This window comes from Numida meleagris, chromosome 4, assembly GCF_002078875.1.
Source record: "Numida meleagris isolate 19003 breed g44 Domestic line chromosome 4, NumMel1.0, whole genome shotgun sequence".
NCBI lineage: Eukaryota > Metazoa > Chordata > Aves > Galliformes > Numididae > Numida > Numida meleagris.
In genome coordinates this window covers 26767172-26788450 of record NC_034412.1, presented here as the reverse complement: position 1 = coordinate 26788450, position 21279 = coordinate 26767172, and the positions used below count along the sequence as shown (strand labels likewise).

Here is a 21279-nt window from a genome sequence, read left to right as displayed (position 1 = left end):
AACAAAGGAGCAAAGTACCGTGGGGACTGTAGTAGTCCTTCTCTTCTGAGAACTAGGTATGTCCACTACATGATGTTATGATGTGGAATACCAATAACCGAAAATCACAAAACCATGACACCCGCTAAAATAAAAATTGAAGCAATTAAGAGCCCCGAGGATTGTGACAAATAATTATTAAAAATGTTACAAAATGGATTCCATAGACATCGATGCTGACGTTCACCATTCTCTAATAGCATACACTATGGTCATTTATCAGAAACATGACAGCAGTATACATACATTTTTAGAAAATCAAATCAAGACGTTTAGAAGTCTTGAAACTTGAACCTGCGCTATGGTTTGTCATCTATGCAAACAGTAACATGTATGAACTCTTGTACAGAGATTTCCTCTTCTCCTTACGCCTTTAATTTAGTTAAAGGAGCTCTGGAAATGCTCCATGTGCTACTGTCTGTACATTATCTCAATGTGTAAGAAGCAGAGAAACCCAAACAAAGGCAATCCTGTCAGTGATTTCACCCTTTCAGGCGAATTTCATAGTCAATCTCCACGCTCCTTCCCCTCCCTTTCCCCTTTTCTGATCCATTCCTTAGATCAACAGTACTGCATTGGCTTCATCTTCTGGTTTCTGGCTCCTTGGTGTTGCCTCACCTATCATTGATCCCACTATATTTCAAAGACATTCTTTTGCTTTCCAAATAGCTTCTCTTAGCCATTGAGCTCATCATTTAGATGTTCTTTTTCATGAAGTTCCTAATTGCTAGAGAAGGTTTGCTGCAAAGAAACACTAATGTTATGCCTATGCATTTCCATGGTATTAAATAATTTTGTCACGTAATCCCTGCCTTGACATACACTTTATCTCAGTTGCAGAGGGTGTAGGGGAATCTAAACACAGAAGTTAAAACCTAAAAACTGAAGAAAGCACATGTAAAACGAAAGGACCAAGGACTTTTGAACTGACTTTTTGAACGTCAGAATCTGCATAACACTCGGTAACAGTCGCTATCAGGAAATGTGATAACCCGTGCTGAGAAAAACAGGAAAAGTAAGCACTTTTTTTCTCAGAGAAATTGAATCGGTACTTTATTTATTAAGGTGATGCACACCCTCCTTCTTACTTCTGATTAAAAAATAAGCCGTATGCCCAAGGACACGGCTATGGAAGACAGTGACTTGTAAAACCTTTCAAATCTCTCAGTTATGAGATTGTTGTCTTCTTACAATGTTTATATCGTATTGGGTGTAATCTCTTCAGCTCTGTACCATTTGAGATGAAAGAAAAATGAAATAGCTAGATGTCATATTTCTAGCGAAGGGAGCCCAAGTACTCTAAGTTCCCACCCAAAATTAAATTTTAAAATTTTAGTAGTTCACTGAGAAAGAGACTGCCAATATGGAAACTTGTTCTTCACAGTTAGGATTTGTTACAGGAAAAAAAGGTCACTGTTAACACAGTTTAACACAGTAAGAATTTAACACGGTGTTGCAAAAAGAAGCTAGACACTATTCCATCTTCAACAATCTTCCATAAGGAAATCAAACAAATGAATTCTAAATGAAAGAAAACAGCACAATGGAAAAAAAAAATGCTCAACATTTCTATACAATGAAATCACGAAAGACTCTCACTATTAATTACAGCTTGTTTTTCCTTCACAGGTAAAACAATAATACCTCATGAGTAGGACATTTAAGCGCTGAAAATGAAATAGCAGTTTTTCACTGTGAGATAATTACATCAGGTGATTTATAAAATGCAGAATAACTGACAGTGAAGTGGGAAATACACCGCAGAGAATGTGACTCTCCCCTTGAGTAGGCACCTATGTGTATTTACCTATTAATTGGGTTCAGGCATTTTCCCTGAATATTCATGCGCAAGTTCTGAAGTGCACCAGAACCAGACCGCTTCTTCTGTTGATCTTCTCGGCATCCAGATTCTCCCATATTTATAAGCAGTAAATACATTTGTAAGCTGCAGTACTGTTCTGTATTAATAATCCATTCAGCAACATCTCATCTATGCTGGAAGACATTCTATAGACTGAAATCTAATTTTCTAAATGTCTCTGACTTTTTCAGCTGTTCTTTACAGACATTTAAATCTGCCCTGCCTTTTTTCTCCCTCAGCATCCTATCAAGGCCCCTATTAGCAAAAGATTATTTTCCCGTACCCTTCAGATCCCAAATTCGTCCCTTTGGCTCTTCTAGCAAATTCTTATTCTGTCCGTAATAGTTTGTGATCTTGAAAGATTTCCAGTTCTAAGTGTAAGTGGGAGTAGTGGAGCTCCTTTTAAAATGACACAAAGGTTACTTGGCAATCACATACCAGTCATTTGTCTTCCAAGGTTCTAATCAGAAGGAGATGCATAAAAGGCCAGCATTTGATGTTCTTTATCACTCTGATTAACCACTAAAGAAAAGAGTGCATTCCTTCTGAAGTCAATAGGACATAAGCTCAGATTATCTGTGTGCTTAAGGACTCTGATTCATCGGACTTTCCAATAATTCCTTTGTAAGCTGAATTGTGGAGCGTGCCTTGACTCTGATGTTGGTCTTCTTATGATGTCAATCGACTAGCATCAGAAAAATCGGGGCGGAAATCTCAAACTGATTAAATGTCAGCATAATGAATTTCATATGCTGGAAGGCAAAAATGTCAAGGAGTCTGTTTTATAAGCACCCCATAAGAGAAGCGAAGAAGGCCGATGACAAAATTTATGATGTAAATCATGAGAACAGCTTTTCCATATTGTGAGAGCCTTTTCGCATAACTTGAGTGGATACAAGCTGAAAGACAAGATGCTTGTGCACACATAAGCACAAGAACAGAATGCAGAGTTCGCAGAAACTTGCTGCCAAACAATGATAAGAAAGAGGAATAGACATCCTGTTGTTGAAGATAGGACAGTGAAACAGGTGCCTCAGCTCAACACAACACCTGTACAAGCTGGTTCGGGCTACCGCTCCTTGAAAGGTTGGAAGTTGACAGTGAGGTAGACTACTAGCCTTCATCCAACAACCACCAGAGACCCCTACCACATTTTTAGGACATATGCTCAAGAGGGTGGGACAATATGTTAATAATTTCTCAGAAGTCCAGCCCATTTTTTTGGACTGTAATGAATATGTATACATCATGTCTTTAAATATGTAACCATTGCTTTTCTCGGTGTGCAAGTTAGGAGGAGCGATCCCCCTCACATCCAGTGCCTTAATAAACATACCTGCTTTATAACCTTACGTGAGTTACAGGGTTTGATTACACACATCAATTTTGGTGAGCCAACCAGGAGGTGTTCTGCCTGGCTGCAGGACCAGCTGAGAGTGAGGACTCCTTTGGCATGCCCCAAGATTTCTCAGAAGAACTCCCTCTCTCACCCAGTCACTGCGGGGGCAGACAAGAACCATTAGCAGACCAGGTATGTTAAATTGGAGGGGAACCTGTAAGTCATAAGGAGATGTCCTATGCAAGGTGTAGAAGGGCAGTATTGCCACCCCTGGTGAATGGGACCAGACTGGTAAACGTAAAGGGGCAAACTTGTGCTGGCTTGTGCCCCGAGTAATGGGAAATTGGGTGCTCCTAGCTGGGAGAACAGGAGTGATATTTGGGGTAATAATCATTGTTATATGCTGTAAGTGCCCAGTATGGTGTATATTGTAATCTGCATCACACTTTCTGTAACATCTTCATTTTGTAGGAGTGAGATGCGGCACAGCTGCAGAGCAAATGTGGAACCCCAATCTGCAGTTCTGTGCTCTCTGCGAGGGGAGCAGCCGGGGATGGATGAAGCAAAAGGTCTTATGTATATGTGACTTAAGTGTTTAAAGTGCCAGAGGAGTGGAACCGTGAGGAAGGAGTAAATGTCTGGTTTTCTTGGTTGTGTAAACCATACTGGTTATTGTCACTGTCTTTGTGATTGTTAAGTATTTGTGTTGTAAAAGTGTTATTTGTGGAATTCCATTTCTTGTTTAAACTCTCCAATATTTAAGGTTGGCTGAAATAGAAGGTTATTATAGGACAAGGGGTGTCTAAAGAGATACTGAAAAGACCCCTTGGGTTGTATTTTGGCTCACTGGAAAGACATCACCCGTGAGCCAGGGGAAGCATTGAATAAGAAACTGGGAGCATAAATTAAATAATAGGACCAGTTTTTATACCTGAATATTCTAATTGTAAGACCAAGGCACAGGGTGTTTGTGGAAGTCCAAGAACTGTATTGTTGGACTCATGGGTCTTGAAGGGAGTGGGACAAACTGTTTTGATGGTATATGGAAGTGTAATTGAGGGTAATAGTGGAATTGTGGAAAAAAAATGGCAAAAGGGTTAAGGTAAAACAGCGAGTTTGAGATATTAGAGCTTGTGATCTGTGCCGGATGAGGCAGATGGGTGCCAGCACAAGAACACCCCCCACAGGGATCTAGGAAACCCAGTATCCCAGCGCTGGAAGCCTCTGGCAGGAGGGGTTGAGGTAAAACTGAAATATGTTAGTTAAGTGTTTAAATTGTCTTCAGCCTGAGGAAGCCTTAGACACACTTCAGTGTTTTCAGTGCAATAAGTGTCTTCTGTTAAAGCAGGAAGTTATTTTTAAGCATATTGGGTGTAGGAGTGGAGTGCCCGGGAGATCAGAAATGGAAGGGGGACAAGGCAAAGAGGCCCCCTACCAGAAAAACCCCTTGGGATGCATTCTGTTACACTGGTGAGACATTGCTGGGGAACCAGGGAGCACAATGAGCAAAAAGACGCTCATTAAATATTGTAATCAGCAGTGGCTCCTGTATAAATTGGAGACAGGAGAAATGGCCCATTAATGGCACTCTGAATTATAACAACCTTTCGCAATTAATGTTATTCCTGAGAAGGGAAGGTAAATGGGATGAAGTGGCATATGCAGATACGTTCTTTACCCTTAAAAAACACCCTAAATAGCAACAGGAGTGTGGGTTGAACACCCCCCCCCCCCCAGGACCCTATAGGATTAGCCCTGGAACTATAGGATTAGCCCTGGAAAAAGAAAACAAAAGAGAAGGGTTCATCCAGCTCAAGCGATGTTACTCAGCGTGCAGTATAGGACAAAGGTGTATAAGATTAGAGAAAACGAGGAGTCCTGAGGACTTGCCGGAACATTATAAACCTTCAGTGTGAGTTAAACAAAAGGACGAGGAGAGTGACCAAGAGACTAGAGGCCATCAAAAGATAACTCAGGCTCCACTGCGGGAAGCAGTGGGACCAGAGGGGAACCCCATTTTAATCAAAGTACCATTTTCCTCCTTTGGTCTGGAAACATGGAAAGGAGTGGCAAAAACATACCAAAATGATCCCTTTAGTGTAACCGGTTACTTTCAGTTTTTGATTAAGCAACATAATCCCGACTGGGCTGACATCCAATTGCTAGTAGATGATGTGACAGAAACAGAGAAACAGTTAATTTTAAAAACAGCACAAGATTTGGGCAGTGACAGCTTGAAGGAAGAAAGGCAGGCTGTTAAGGATAATTTCCCTTTGCAGGACCCACACTGGCATCCTAATCAGGCTGCTGGACAGGATCTTTTGGTAGCTTATAGAGGTTTCATTGTGAAGGGAATGGAAAGGGCCATTCCGAAAACGATCCACTGGTCAGCCCTGTATGCAGTAAGACAAGGTCCACAGGAATCCCTGTCTGAGTTTTTGGACAGATTGCGAGATACCATGAGAAGGCATACCCATTTAGAGCCAGGGTCAGAAACAGGGATACAACAACTAATTTCCCTGTTCATTGTCCAGGCTGTGAATGACATCCGATGGAAGTTGCAGAAATTTAAATTAGTAGAGAGCAGGAATTTGGAAAGTTTTCTAGATGAAGCACGGAGGGTGTATAGTAATAGAGAGAAGATAGGAAAAAAACGACGTTGGCAGCAGCTTTGCAATAAACTGGCGAAACGAGAGCTGATGGGCAGAGGAGGCCTTTGGGGAGGAACCACTGCGCCATCTATCGACAGCGAGGACACTGGAAGAGCCAGCGTCTGGCAAAAAGACAGGAAAGGAAGGGAGGTCAGGCTAAACTGCAAGTCCCTATTAATGAAGACTGAAGAGAGACCTGGGGAATCTACCCTAGAGGACCCACTGGTTAGAAGAGGGCTAGGGGAGAAACAATAGATTACGGAATTTTTGGTAGATAAGGGAGCGACCTTTTCAGTTTTGAATAAAGCTTTAATACCTGTGGATGACAATTTTGTAACTGTGTGGGGAGCTACTGGCCAAAGTAGAAAGGCATACTTCCTCAAGCCCTTGAAATTCAAAGAAGGAAAGCAGGTAAGGATACATAAATTTCTATATATGCCTGTTGGGGCAAGGTTTGTTGGAACAACTAGGAGCAGAGATAAAATCAGAATCAGGAAAGACAGAGTTCAGGGTGAAGGAAGACCAAGTGACTGAAATACTTAGCCTGGCATCAATCACCACCCCTACTGGAATAGGAGTCTCTAAAGAAATCCAGAACTGGGTTTACCCAGGGGTATGGGCAGCAGAAGCTCTGGGGCAGGCAAAAGCCACCCTCCCAATTACAGTTAAAACAAAAGAGGGGACCCAACCGGTGCGGGTGGAACAGTATCCCCTAAGACTTGAGGACAGGAGGGAAATCCAACCTGTCATCGGCTGTTTTAAGAAATTTGGGTTAGTAGTAGAATGTGAGTTGAGATATAATACACCTATCTTGCCCGTTTAAGAAGCCAGATGGGAGTTACCAGATAGAACAGGATTTAAGGGCTATGAACAAAACAGTGGAGGATTTGTACCTGTTGGTAGCAAATCTGTACACCTTGCTCATTAAATTATCAAGTGAATTGGTTTGGTTTACCATACTGGACTTAAAGGACACCTTCTTTTGCCTACCCTTGAGCCCTGAAAGTCAGCTGTTATTTGCATTTGAATGGGAAAATCCCGATTCGGGGAGAAAGACACCACTTACCTGGATTGTACTTCCACAAGGGTTCAAAAACAGTCCAGCTCTTTTTGGAAATTGACTTGCTAAGGATTCGGAACAATGGGAACGCCCACCTGGGAAGGGGATCTTACTATAGTACAGAGATGATCTTTTAGTAGCCACTGAGACCAAGGAACTGTGTGTAACATGTACAGTTAGTTTACTGAATTTCCTTGGACTTAACGGCTATCAAGTTTCCCCACAGAAGGCCCAGGTGTCCCAGCAACAAGTAATCTATTTGGGATACAAGGTCACAGCTGGACTATGAACCGTAGGGGCAGCGAGGAAGGAAGCTGCCTGCCAGACCCCCGAACCATGAATGGCTATGGAGCTCTGTACATTCCTGGGAATGACATGGTGGTGCCATGTACGGATATACAACTACGGACTATTGGTAAAGCCACTCTATACACTTTTGAAATCCTGTCCAAAGAACCTCACCTGGAATGGGGAGGCCAGGAGAGCCTTTCAAAAATCAAAACAGGAATTTGTGAGGGCTCCCGCCCTTGTGTTACCAGACACAGCTAAACCTTTCTGGTTGTTCTTTCGTAAGAAGCAGGGAATAGCCTTAGCAATCCTTGCCCAAACTTTAGGGCCCTACCAGAGGCCAGAGGCATATTTCTCTAAGCAGCTTGATGAAGTAACCAAAGGTTGGCCGAGTTGCCTAAGAGCAGTGGTTGCATTAGTGCTTAATATTCAAGAAGCATGTACATTCACAGAGGGCCAGAGAATTACCGTATTGGTATCTCATGCTGTATCTGCAGTACCAGAAATGAAGGGAGGGCACTGGCTCTCACCACAAAGATTTCTCAAATATCAAGCCATCTCAGTAGAGCAGGATGATGTGGAAATAGTAGTGACTAACACTGTCAGTCCAGCATCTTTCCTCAGTGGAAACTCGGGACAACCAGTGTCTCATGACTGCCTGGAGACAATTGAGGCAGTATGTTCCAGTTGACCAGAATTGAGGGAGGAACTGTTAGAGGATGCCGAGGACTTTGGATACACAGATGGTAGTAGCTTTGTTCGACAAGGTGTACACCAAGCCGGATATGCTGTAACTACCTGTAGCAATCAGAAAAATCAACACAAAGGAAAAAGGCATTACAAAAGGGGTCTAATGACAGAAGGACCGGCACAACAGAAAGATGCTATAAAGGAAGGGAAGAAGATTCCCATCTCCAAAGATCTAGGTTTGCAGGGAAAAGCTCCACCAAGGAGGGATCTCCAGAAAGAGATCCTTCCTCAGTGGCAGTCAGTCCTTAAATGAGGTCTAAAAGGTTGCACAGGTGAATTGCTTTCACCTGTGCTTCCAGGGCTGACTGGGTCTTTTCTCCAGGTGCTCAATCAGTGGTTCAGGCCATGACTCAGCGGTTCCCATACAACTGGCTTCAATCTGTCCTTGTCAATTCTGCCCTGACAAAGGTGATACTTTTAGGTGAACGCCTGACCCGCTTATATTGCCACCCCCATCTCAAGTTCCGAAAGAGCTGCTTATTTCTCCAAATTATGTTGCTACCTGGGATGTCAACATCATAAGTTTAGAAGGTTATTTCTTGTGGCAGCACCGTCCTTTCTTTCCCAGCAGTTATACGCAAGGCACATCTGTGTTTCACAGACGAGCAGCATCTGCATCCCCAAGCCAGCCCCGGCATCAGCATAAATACAGCAACATCCTCACATCATGCTCCCAGACCAACCATCTCTGCAGAGACGGCTGATTAGCGCAGGGTCAGCCACTATTGCACCACCATGGCACAGCCGGAAATCAAGCAGGAATCTTTGTGTACTCAGGTAGACATCAGTTTACTCCAGTCTAGCTTAACTCTTTCCAAACCCAGTCTGGCGTCAGAGATGACGAGGGTGCAAACGCAACATCTGCAGAAACTGCTCCTCTAGCAGGCAAAATGGAAGATTTATAACCACTGATGGGAAACTGCCGCAAAGGCTTAAAACCAGCTCTTGTTAAATCAAACTACCTTACAATCTTTTTTAATTTATAGCCACAGCTTCTTACAATAAGTCAAGTGCTCTCTGGCTCCCCTTGCCTACCAGATTTTAGAGCACCTTGGTGACAGTGGGAGCTTTAGTTGCCCCTCCTGGGTTTCCTGGTTTGTTTTCTTTATGTTCCAGTGTCACTCAGGGCCTGGTTAGTAAAGAACTGTGGCAACCAGGCATGGACTCAGATGTGAATGATCCAAATAATTTATTACAAGTTCCTATTCTCAGCTCTCCCATCTGCCTTTACAACTTTCCCATCCACAGTTACATGTCAACAAGGTATCTACAAACACTTCTTATCTGTGCATACAGGCACTTGCCCAATCAGAGCCAAGAGACATTCCTTTTGTTTTTCTCTCCTTCTGGAGATGTCCTTGGTTCTCAGCCTTGCTTCTCATGCTGCCTATCCTGCTCTGCAGCTTCTGCTCTGAATAGTCTTTCTCGTATTCCCACAAAGAACATCTTCCCATAGCGATTTTAGAGAAAAAGTCTCCCTGTGTAGGAGAGAGAACTACTAGAAAAAAAAAGAAGAATGCATGAATATATGAAAATGTGAAATTAATTTGCAGATATCTGAAATAACTTGAGCACAGTACTGTCAGCACAGTTCATATTAATTAACCTAAACTGCTCTAAGGTCTTCCTATAGTTAAGAGAAACAAAGAAGGTCCTTCCTGGAGCACTTCAGAGCATTTAAGTGAGATGCTATAGATCACCAAAGTTAGCCTCCCTCTCTCCTCGGTGAAGGCAGAGAGAGCAGCATTACTAGATGGTTAATTCAGCAGTCAACAGCTGGGAAACAGAAACATTTACAAGGGTACACACTGAAAAGGAAGTGGATTTCAGAACTAAACGGTGGAACAGGATTCACAGATACAAGATGCGTAAGGTGATGGTACTGAATACTTCAAAGAATCCCTCACGTACACGTCTGTGAACATACAGCCTCATCCACACCACCGGCCTTGCTATGTGGGCAAACACAAACACATACACCAGCTCTCTACTGATTTTCCAAGCGCTGAAAGGTTGAGATTGACTCCGGGTGTGTTCCAGGAAGGCCTGGGGACCAGAGAACAGCAGCAGTCCTTAAATGCACTGATTAATCGTTGGCTTGCCTGCCCGGATACCAAGAGTAACACTGCTCCCTGTCACACACTAAGGTCTGACAGCCAAATTTCACAGCAAATACAGATGCATTCGAGCTCCTTGTGACTGTTATAACAGAATTTGACAGCAGCCACTGCTACATAATTTCATTCTCTTTTTGCTAGAGTTGCAGAACGCCGGCCCTTTATCTTAGGCATCTGTAGAACGGCGTATTATATGTTTTATGAAAGCACTGCAGAAAATGCTGCAGGGACACATCTGAAACAACAATGCGAAAGATGTGAATAACATCCACTAGCCAAGAAGAAACAAAAAGGAATAGCCCTCTTCCTTATAAGAATTGTCTTGTGAGACAAAAATTTACACTGCAGGGCCACGAGGACCCCTGTGATCTGATTGCTAGTTTTTGGTAATGGAGTAAACTTTTTATTAAAGTGCAACACACGCCTTGGACATCCATTTTTAATGTGATTACTAAACTCATAGTAGATGTATACTTTCAGTCACAACTATAATTTCCTGTTACGCTAATGACCTTCTTGCTAGTAACACAGAAGATGCTGTTAATACATTTTAATTTTGTCAGAGACCGGCATTCAGGCACAACTCAATTTGCTTGAATCCAGTAAAAATATTGGAAACTCACGAATTTGATGTTGAACGCGTGTGTAAGATCTCACCCCTTTTCCTCCCCATTCCCCTCTCCCCCCCAAAAAAAAAAAATCTGTCTCAGCTTGAAGCTTCAGGCTACTTAATAGCTTGGTATCTATTTCTGGTGAGCTCTTACCAAGTGCTGCAGCAGTTCTGTCAACCACACCCCACAGACTTGCACACTGCCTGTGGATCATGGCAGCATATGACAGCACGGCACTGCGGAACACCAGGAGGTGTTGTGAGCCAAGAGGGGCAGATTTATAGTGAAAACTGCATGATCCTGAGGATTTTACATCCGTACTAGACACAGCTAGGATTTCTCTGTTTATTTACCTTGGACTAACTCTTGTCTTCCCCCGCAACCTGAACACCCACATGTGGCTGATGAACAGGTGGCTCCTGGAGCGTTTCTCCCAGAGCTCTCTCATCCAAGAGGAATCCAGTCCATTCTCTCAGACTGCTCCCGGATGCAAAGCAAAGGTCTGTATGTGGGGGTAGGCAGCAGAATGACTTGGAAAGCAGAACCCCAAGACACACATTGGTTTAGTGTTCAAATGGTGAACTCCCTCCTACTCCAATGCATTTATTCTTCTGCCCAACTTCTGTTTAAATCCAGAAACTAGCACTGGACCTCCTCTCAGGCAGGCACGCCCATTTTATGTATATATTTTATTAACAATACAAGCTACAAAGTACTCAATTCTGAGCTGGATCATCTGGGTACCGCCACATACTAAATACTAGGAGATAATATTCTGTCAGTTTCATGCCAGATATCATTCTCCAGAAGAGAAATCTAAGTTAAATTATCAACAGCCAACACTGATTCATGGCAGAATAAAGATACGTGTGCCATTTTTCATTGTCGATACTTTTTCCAATTGGAAGTTGTACTTCTTAGAAAAATGTTGCTATATTATGTCTGCATATGAAATCATATCATTCTCTGTCAACAGAAGGCTGGATCCCTGCAGTCAATCATTTCTTCCAACATGGTGAGTCTTGAGCTGTTCAGATCAGTTAACTTGGTTATCATCGATTGAGCATATGCTTTGAATGTATTATTTTCAACAATAAAATGACTTTTGACACTGAAAGCAGTTTTCTGTTTTTGACTAAACCTAAAATGTATAGCTAATATGTGGCATTTCATCAGATGTTGAAGATGTATTTGAGAAGATAATTTGAATTCAGCATCCTAAAATCAAAACAAATACAACGAAAATTCAGTCTGAAAAGTGTTCTCAACTACTGGGAAGAATTTCAGGGAAGGCTAACAAAAAGAAAGAAAGAGAATGGCCAGTATTTGAGGAAGTTATTTTGAACCAAAAATGTTTAGGACTTAGTTTCCCCACCTTATGTCCGAGGGTGGCCCGCATGTTCTCACCACAGCGCCAGATATACGTGATAGATCTGTGCCTTTTTGGAACAGCAATTAGAGACCAGATAGGATGATACCCTACAGCACCTCCAATAAATACCAGTGTGAGAACAGCTGAACCACCCATGCTATTTACAGTAGTTCACAGGTGTAAGCTTTTTGACATGACTTATTTATACTAATTATACACTTAAAGTCTTACCTAAAGAGGTAACGTTTAGACTGAATCGTTAATAATTGATAAAACAGTTCTGATCAGGCATCCTTAAAAATGTAGTTGGATCGTAGCATACTTAAAATTTCATACGTGTGAGGGCAAAGCGCCGATTCGAGCATCCAGCCTGCAGTTACCACGAGCCGCCACTCCGGGGAGACTGTTACCCACCGTAAGCGAAGGGCAGGGCGGCTGCTCACGGCGAGATCAGCTCCGGTAATTTATATAAGCCTCGAAGAGACTGAAACAAAAAACATCTAGCTCTCTGAATTAGCATCACATTCTTATGACATGTTATTGCGCTTCGAATACCGGGAGCAAGAAGCAACACCTCTCCTTCCCCCGCCAGCCTCGGGACTCTCAAAAACAATAGAAAATAATGGGTCAGCACTGTTACCAAATATATTTACTAAATCTACATGATGAAATATTGCCAATAATTTTTTTAGGCTCTCATTCTCGTAGAATGAGAGTCTTCGACACACAGACACCGTGATCTCACTGTACTATTAGTCCCTACTTCCCAACAGGCGCTGTGAAGACCCTGTCATCCAGTGTCTGCAGAGCATCACGCGCTGGCTTTGCCCTGCTGCAGGTCTTCCAAGTGAGGGGTATCAAGCAGGCACAGTGGCTGTCATACAGTAGCGGGCACTGCAAGTCTTAGATGGCAATGTCACTAGAGACAACCTGCATGTTCTTAACAGAACTCCATTTCATAGAATCATGGAATCATTAAGATTGGAAAGGCCGCTAAGATCATCAAGTTCAACCGTCGGCCCACACCTGTGAGCGCTCCAGACTGCATCCCTCAGTGCCACATCCACACAGTTCTTGAACACCTCCAGGGACGGTGACTCTGCCACCTCCCTGGGCAGCCCACTCCAGTGACTCTCCCATCTCCCTGGCCATTCCAGTGCCTCACAGCTCTTTCAGAGAAGAAATTTTTCCAAACACCCAACCTGAACCTCCCCTGGTACAACTTGAGGCCACTGCCTCAGATATATTTCTTCACATTTCCTCAACATACTTTACTGAATAAGACTTCGTGTTTTCACGTGATATAAGACATTGCAATCGCATACATCCTTCTACCTCCTTCCAGATGAGAGCTCAGTTCTAAGGAGCTGAGAGCTGAAGTGAAGCGAGCCATTATGAAACTGGCTACCTGAAGCTAAGAGCTGAACTGTGTTGTGAATGGTTCCGTGTTCAAAGCAATCTTCACATTTTCCAGTTGGCACACCTCATTATCTGTAAATTAAGGGGGAAAACACAAGTATTTTATAACATATTTCCTCTCCCCCCAAAATAAAATTGATCATCTTAGTGGACATACAGATCATATAATTTAAACAAAACCTTAACTAGGTGAAGATTTTTGTGCACAGGAGCAGATTCTTCAGCACGGACAGGAATCCTGCATTCTGCTGGAAACCCAGCTACACCGGCTGCCCGGGGGGAGGGCGGAAAACTCCATGAAGTAGAAGGGCCAGGGAGGTTCCACACACGGCCGTGCAGCTGGGGAACAAGCCAGCACCGCACCTGAGTAACAGAAGTAGAGATGACAAGGAACCGCAGGGTGAGTGAATGCCGTTGCTGTAGTTGCCAAAATAAGGTCACCACTCTTCCCAGTTCCCCTTCCTATCCACGTGTCACCTTCTCTCCTCCTGTGGCACCACTCGCTACAGAAAACTGATCCAGCTAATTTCTTTCCCCTGAAGTTGTTTTCAGCTGCATTGTTTTCTCTGCCTGGCATATTATGTGTCCACTAAAACATCTTGCCAAAGATGGGTCTGCCCATTTCTATGCTGGCTGTTGCTTGGATTGGCTTAAGTAACAACGCAAAGCCACACATTGTGGGTAGGAGGGAGCTGGGGAAAAAGTAGAGAAAGAAGCAGAAGCAGAGAAAGATGAGATTGCCAATGAAAGAGAAACTCAAAAACATTTTCCATTTAAAATGCGCAGAAAGAGTGCACTGCTTTAAGCTCTATTTTGGACGAAAGTTGCCACCCAAAAGAAAAAGTCCTTTCTTAAAATAGAACCAGTTCTTTTGAGTTATTTAACATCTTATATTTGAGGACTGAAAAATATATTCTTATATTAACTAGCATTAACATGATATCTATATGAAGTGTCTTGTTTGAAGGCAAAAAATTTCTCAGGCTTGCAAATGAACCTGCCACTACATGCTACTTAGGAACAGAAGCACAGATTTTTTTAAATCTGTGCAGAGATGGGCAACTGCAGACATTCAGCTTCCACAAATACATCGCTAGCTGTGCGCATGGAGACAGACGATATGAACTGAAGTCACATGAATTTGGCTGATGTTATTCCACAAATCTAGTCCTTGAATATTCGAATAATTATCAGTTCACAATTCAAAGAAATTGTATAACAATAAAGTTCTTGTACAAATCCTAAGAATACCAGTGAGGAGGAAAACCCAGATAAATCTTGTTTTTTTTTTTTTTTTTTTTTTTTTTTTTTTTTTTTTTTTTTTTTTGGTGGCCACCTGTCCCGTACTAAATCAATTCTGTTTTTCTATTCTTAAAAGTAGGTTATAGTCAACCAGTACAAGTGCATGAATCTTCCTATTATACAATGAATCTGTTGAGATAATAAGTACCAGCTGGATCTATCCCCAACAGCAACAACAGCCGGTTTTCACAATGATAATGTAACAGATTGTGAAACAGAAGAGATGGGCTCACTTATAATAAGACCCTTATGTCAATAGTAACAGAAAAGAGAGCTTTGCTTGTACACGGTGCTTGTGGTGAGGCCCTTATGTTAATATAGCATATTTTTCCAAAATAGAATCACTGAAAATATTGCCTGTGAACATTTTTTAGGAATTTGATCACACGCGCAAATGAGGAATCATTTGGGCCCACTGCTGGATGAAGTGGAGACTGTGATGACACAGGACAGGAAAGACTGAATATCTCACCTTGTTGTTTACCAGCAAGACCAGTCTTCAGGAACCTGGCATCCCAGAGAACAAGGGGAAGATCTGGATTGAAAAAGACATAACTCTTGGTGGGAGAGGATCAGGCCAGGGAATACTGACCTGGCAAACTGGATACACATAAGTCCAGTTGCTGTGATGGGATGTGCGTGTTAATGCTGAGGGAGTTGGCAGATGACATCACAAGATCCCTTTTGAGAATCTTTGATCAATCGCGTCATTTGGAAGAAGAGCCCAAAGACTGAAAGAAAGCAAATGTTACTCCTATTTTCAATAATAGTAAGAAGGAGGATGGAGGAAAGTGCAGGGTGGTCAGCCTCACCTTTATCCCTGGGAAGACAGTGACACAGCAAGGCCTGGAAATCATTTCCAGGCACATGAAGGACACAAATGTCATCAGGTGTAGTCAACATGGGTTCAACAAGCTTGCTAAACTTGATAAACTTCTGCATTGAAATAAATATAGCCTGATAGATGAGAGAAGACCAGTGAATATTATCTACATGGACATCAGGGAGACCTTCGGCACTGTGACCCTTAAGATCCTCACAGAGAAGCTGTTGAAGCACAGGCTGGGTGAGCAGACCATGACTGCATTGAAAACCGGCTGAACAGCCAGGACTAGGGCACAGATCTCAGCAGTAATAAGTCCAGTTGAAGACCAATAATTAGTGGCGTACTCTAGGAGTCAATACTGGCTCCAGCCCTGTTTAACATCTTCATTAATGGTCCAGGTGATGGGCAGAGTGCACAGTCAGCAGTTTTGCTGTGGATGCAAAATTGAAAAGAGTGGCAGATACACTAGACGGTCACGATGCCATCCAGAGAAACCTCAGCTGGCTGGAAAACTGGTTGACAGGAACCTCACAAAGCTCATCAAGGAGAAGCAAAAAGTTCGGCACCAAGCGAGGAAAAAGCACACGCACCCAGCCAAACAGCAAGCAGCACTTCTGTGCCGTGCAGGTGCCAGAGCCCTGGCACAGGCTGCCTGAAGAGGCTGTGGAGTCCCCTCCTTGGAGATCTCCCAGAGCCACCCGGACAAGGCCTGGTCAGCTGCTCTGGGTGGTCCTGCTGCAGCTGGGGCTGAGCCTGATGGACCTGGTGGGCCCTGCTGGCCACAGCCATCCTGGGATTCTGTGCAATCTTATACAAACTGTTTTGTAAGTACTACATACTTTTAGGAAAGGGAAACGTGTACACAGAAAAGGCTAAATATCATTCACAAGGAATTTGCAAGGAGAAGCTATGGAAAAAAATTCCCAATACTAAATATCAACACGTAACTTAGAGAATGATCAATGTACAGCAATATGTATAAATGCAAAGAGTTTAAATTAGCTGAAGAGGAAAGTTCTTATTTAAGTCCCTCATCAGGCGGGCTCTAGAAGCCAGTCTGCTAAGCCACATTTACACCCCATTTTGAGATCTTTAGGCTGTTTTGTTTTTGCCAGATTTTGAAGCTGTCTATTCAGCCGTAGTGGGTGGTAACTCCCAGAGCGGTGTATGTTTTGTTTTGCAATTGGCAATGCTTACCTGGTCACTGTTGCTGTGCATCATCCCCCACTGAAAAGTAATTGCACATTTAAGTCTTCTCTTTTAAAATTGCTGACTGAGTAGTCAAGTAAAACACCAGCTTGGGATCAAAGCTTGTCAGAATGTTGACTTGTTTGCAAATGCCTGCGTACCAGCTCTCATCCAAGATGGCCTGCGGATCGCTAAGAAACATTCAGTGATGCACTTGTCACTGATAGAGCAAGATGAAGACAGCCACCTGCTGTCAGCTTGCATGATTTTGTTTTTCTAAACAAGGCTCCCAGCATTTGGTGCATGTTTTTTCCAAAAAACTCCAGCGCCCAGATTTTTGCTTTCCAGTTCTGATATTTTAACAAAGCCTGAAGCATACTTCACAACAGCACATTTTGCGGAAGATAACCTCTCCCCCAAGTATTATTACTGAAGAAAATGCGTAAGATTGTTAACCCTTGTAATGCATTGCATCTTCATGCCTGGGTAACCCAAGTTTTCTGCACAATGTTGTACTCACATCCCTCTGAAATATGAGAGCATCCCCCGGACACGTTACTAGCATTCTTACAACAAATAGAAAATCGTAGGAGAAAGAATGTTGGCCTTCCAATCTCAGAAAATCCCTACAGGAAACCAGGATAAAAAGTCAAGCATTTTGTTTCCTGCACTTTCCAATTGCTGTCCTGTTTTCAGGTCGTTTCTTCTGACACTGCTGGTGCAGCAACAACACCCAATATATATGCCTACCATGACCAAAAAAAATTCAAACTGCATGTGGCCGGCAGTTCCACATTAATGAATTTATAACAGAAAGCCAGTGTAATCAAAATAAGTTTGCAGACCCTGATACCTCATTCCAGAAGAGAGACATGAGTTCCAGAGATCAGTTATTAGTTAGTGGCTGTATTTTCCTGCTATAGGAGCTCATTTTTTGTTGCAGTAAGATTTGCGCTTCCCCCTGCCAAGGTTTCTGTAAACCATTTCAAAGAGCAATTTCACTCACTGAGATCACGTACTTCCTCTTCAGAAAAACAACCTCCAAATGTAGGCAGGATGCTTATGCCCCTGGAGCTTCCACAGGTTTGAAAGCAGGCTGCTCAAAACTAAATAGTAAAGATGTCAAAGTTAGTCTCTATTTGTAACAGCTGAGTACGATTATGGTTATTATGGTTTAGAGCATCGGGTTCTTAACTCTTCCTTTCTTCATGAACATGCTCACCACTGCCAACAACTCAAAAGTAGGCCCACAACCACCACATCGGTGCTTTTTGGGATAAAAACCACACACAAGGAAAAATAAATAAATACAGCTCCACATATCTCATTACATGGCACAGCAAATGGTGCCTCTTTGATATACAAGTAGTTAATACATGTGGGTAACAGCCTTCTAAAATGCCAGCTCTTCTAGCTATGTTCCTATCCTGGTGAAGGAAGAGATTCCATTTTATTTTAAAAAATCAATACTTTAAGAATTAGTGGGTTTTCCAGTAGCATCGTTAGGAGAGGAAAGAGGAGGGGAGTGAAATTTTTAGGTACCGAGAGATATGCAACAATTTTATAAGCATAGAAATCCTGAAATAGCTTTCCTGACATCCCCAGTCTCTGCATATTGCCACAGTGAGTCACCATACCTGGGGTTGTTCAATAACTGTATGGATGTGGCACTGAGGGACACAGTTAGTGGGCATGGTGGGATGGTTGATGGTTGGGTGAGATGATCTCAGAGGTCTCTTCCAGTCTTAACGATTCTAAGAACTGGTCTTGTGCTTGTAGCAGGTAAAAGGGGAAGGCTGAAATAAGTATGTATGTACACATTCTGCAGACCATTGTAATACTAGAATTTTTAGTCATTCCATATTTATTTTTCTTCCCTAGGTATAAGGTGATGTAAGAGGTCGATAAATTTAGCTGAACTCTCATCTTCAAAAACACAATTTATTATAACAGGAAAAATAGCTATGTCATCAGTATGCAGCATTCTATTAAGGGCATATTTTTAGCAGATTTGTGCTAAGGTATTGATTGGGTACATCTGCCCAATTCTATGTTCCTAAAATCCCAGCACATTTCATTTATAAAATAATAGCTCAGGTGAAAGAAGGTGACCTTCACTGAGCAAGCAGTGTTTTTTAAAAAATGATTTCTGTATGCATCTAAAATCCAAGAAATCTGCAGGTTTTTTTTATTATTATTATTTATCTTGACAATACTGACCATGCTTCCAGAAAAAAAAAAATTGTTGGAGAAATAAATAAAAGTTACCATAGATGTTATTTCACAAACATGCATTGCCTTTCTCAAAGGGCCTTCAGTCTAAATTAAGCACCGTATTTGATGGAGTAAGCAAAGGTAAACAGCAGGGAAGGGACCGAAGGGCAGATTGTGCTGACAACACACTGAAAGCTCAGATATTAAGCAAATATTGGTGAAGGTTAAATAAATGCACAAAGATGCCAAGACGTACAGCTGAAGGGAGATGGGAAGCAGTGAAATAACGTATAAGACATTAACCTACAAGCCCCAAACAGCAACAACGGCAATTTGTTTGACACACCGAGGTAAACAATCAAAGGATCGTCGTTGATGACTGTGCTATGCCAGCCCCGTGCCCTTGTCCCCACAGGTGGCAGGGGGCAGGGGCTCACAGCACACTGGAACTGGGACAGCCCATGGCGCCTCGTGCTGCTGGAGCTTGAACTGCTGTCAGGCAGCTCACTCCACATGGTGAGGGGACGTGACTGCTCTTAGTAGGCCATCCATTTGCATTCTTTACCCACCTCTTATTTACATGCACTTGCAGAGAATCAGAAATCCCTCAAAGCTGCTGCTTTCAGCCATTACGCTGTTCTTGGGTGACCCACACCAAGGGGTGACCCTCATGAGAAAAGGGGCAGAGGGCAGGACCTTCTCGGTTACAGAGCATGGGTTGCTACAGGGTGAACCAACCCAGAACTTTTTGCTGCAGAACAAGTACGCAGCAGATAATATAGTCCTTGAGTACGTCCCTACAACAAAACGTGACTCATGTTTCCGTCTCGATGAAATTATCTTATCCTTTGAAACGCTGGATGATGCAGCTGCAACATCAGGGAGAGTGGAAATAAAAGGATCGAAAACATTTGCTTACAGAAATATTGCAAAAAAAAACCAAAAAAACCCAAAACAACAACAAAAAAAACACCCCACAAAGCACAATCATTTTTCCACTGGTCACAAATTGGCACGTTTTCTCCATTCCGCATCAAGCCTGGGGAACACCAACAGTACACACAGATAACTTCACGTTCTCTGTGTCAAAAATACTGCAAATAGGAACTAAAGAAAACTTCATACAGGCAGCTTGTGAAAAATTGAGAATTATAACCACATAAGCCAAGACTTTTCAGAGTACAGGAAAAAAATCAGCATCCCCCTTCACAGCCATCTTGTAGAATCATAGAACCATTAAGATGAGGAAGGCCACTAAGATCATCAAGTTCAGCCATAAGCCCATGCCTGTGACCACTCCAGACCATGTCCCTCAGTGCCACAGCTGCACGGTTCTTGAACAACCCCAGGGACAGCAACTCCACCACCTCCCTGGGCAGCCCGAGACAATGCTTCACTGCTCTTTCCAGGAACAAATTCTTCCTAATATCCAACCTGAACCTCCCCTGGTGCAACTTCAGGACATCACCTCTCATCCCATCACTGTTATCATCTAGGAGAAGAGGCTGACGTCCACCTCTCCATAATCTCCTTTCAGGTAGTTGTAGAGAGCGATGAGGTCCCCCTCAAGTCTCCTCTTCTCCCAAGTAAACAGTGCCAGAAACTTCCTGTGTGTCAAGAAGCTCCCTGAAGAGAAAAAGCCCTGCCTGCTAGCCAAAACCACTGCCAATTACAAATGAGAACGTGCCCAAGGTAAGCCCACTGTAAGTGTCAAGTGTATCTCGTGCATACAGCGTTAATGTGCTCCAAAACAGGGAAAAAGCTGCTCATGACACTTGGATGAGCACGAGATGCAGAGGAACAGAACATCGACTCACCAGCTGGCATTATCTGCAATGAATTCTTCAACAGTATGCAGGAGATGGTGAAATTTCAACCAAAGCTATTAAAAGTATGAAGACACACTCATCAGGACAATGTTACAACCAAGGACAAGTTTACAACAAAGAAGAAAGAAAGGCTGACCATGCAGGTGCTACAAAACCATCCTGCACTCCTTATTTCATTTTCACCATTGATAATCTCCCGTATCTCCAGTCCTGATGAATGATTCATATAATGGATGAGCAAAACATAATCCAGAGACATACTGAGAACGAAAACCATGGAGCACAATATCCCAGCAGCTCAGAGATGTGCCTAGATCTAACAAGATGCAGAGTGCACAACACCTGCCACAGGAGGAACTCACTGCGCTCAAAGGAAAAAACAAATCCCAGGAAATAAAGGTAAAGTCGCTGCA

The 21279-nt window shown here is 42.8% G+C and overlaps 1 long non-coding RNA gene across 1 annotated transcript in view; it reads left to right on the top strand.

Annotated features, from left to right (window-relative positions):
- LOC110399051 overlaps positions 1 to 4941 on the top strand; it is a 15933-nt gene extending 10992 nt beyond the window's left edge. The window contains exons 2-3 of the long non-coding RNA XR_002438854.1: positions 3265 to 3431; positions 3711 to 4941. This is a non-coding gene — a long non-coding RNA (uncharacterized LOC110399051). The remainder of the gene's footprint in view (positions 1 to 3264; positions 3432 to 3710) is intronic.